The sequence below is a fragment of the Chrysochloris asiatica genome, unplaced genomic scaffold (genome assembly GCF_000296735.1).
Source record: "Chrysochloris asiatica unplaced genomic scaffold, ChrAsi1.0 scaffold00161, whole genome shotgun sequence".
Lineage (NCBI taxonomy): Eukaryota > Metazoa > Chordata > Mammalia > Afrosoricida > Chrysochloridae > Chrysochloris > Chrysochloris asiatica.
The window spans coordinates 636,107-636,878 of NW_006408679.1; positions in this window are offsets into that span (position 1 = coordinate 636,107).

Consider the following 772-nt stretch of genomic DNA (forward strand, 5'->3'; position numbering starts at 1 on the left):
AGCTGGTGGATTCAAACTGCTAACCTTGCAGTTAGCAGTGCAACATAGTCCACTATGCCACCAGAGCTCCTTATCCAACTGAATATACCATTGAGTTGTACATGTTAGGTGTCTGAATACATCTCAATAAATCTGTTGAAAAAAGAAAGATGAAAAAATGCATTTCAGGTAAAGATGCAACTGATTATTGTGTCGTGGAAGTGGCCAATTTCACATCTATTAGGATCCCTCCTTGCCTAGATACAAAGGACTTCAAAAAGTCTATGGAAAAAAGGGATTAAAAGAAAATGGAATTTTCCATGAACTTTTTGAAGCACCCTCCTATGTCTGTCCTCTGGATTTTCCTTTGAACTGGTCTTAACATCTTACTGGTTCCCTCATTAGCTAATTAATGAGTAAAATAAAATCTTTGGTATGTGTTTTGTTGTTAAGTGCCATCGAGTCAGTTCCGATCAATAGTGACCCTGTATAGGATTTCCGAGGAGCAACTGGTGAAGCTTGAGTGACCAACCTTGTGATTTAAACTAACTTTACAGTCCAGTGCATTAACCCACAGTGCCACACCAGGATTTACTTTTGTAAAAGAAAATGTGACAAGAATGGGGAGGGGAATGGAAGAACAAAGAGGATGGGAAAAAAATTAGGCAGGTTTGCATGGGCTAAGTGGGACAGAGGTAAATAATGATATATGCACAACCGTGGAACAACAGGGCTCTGGGTTTACAGTGATTGAGACATGGTTGGAATGGGGAAAAGGGGGTAAATAATGTTA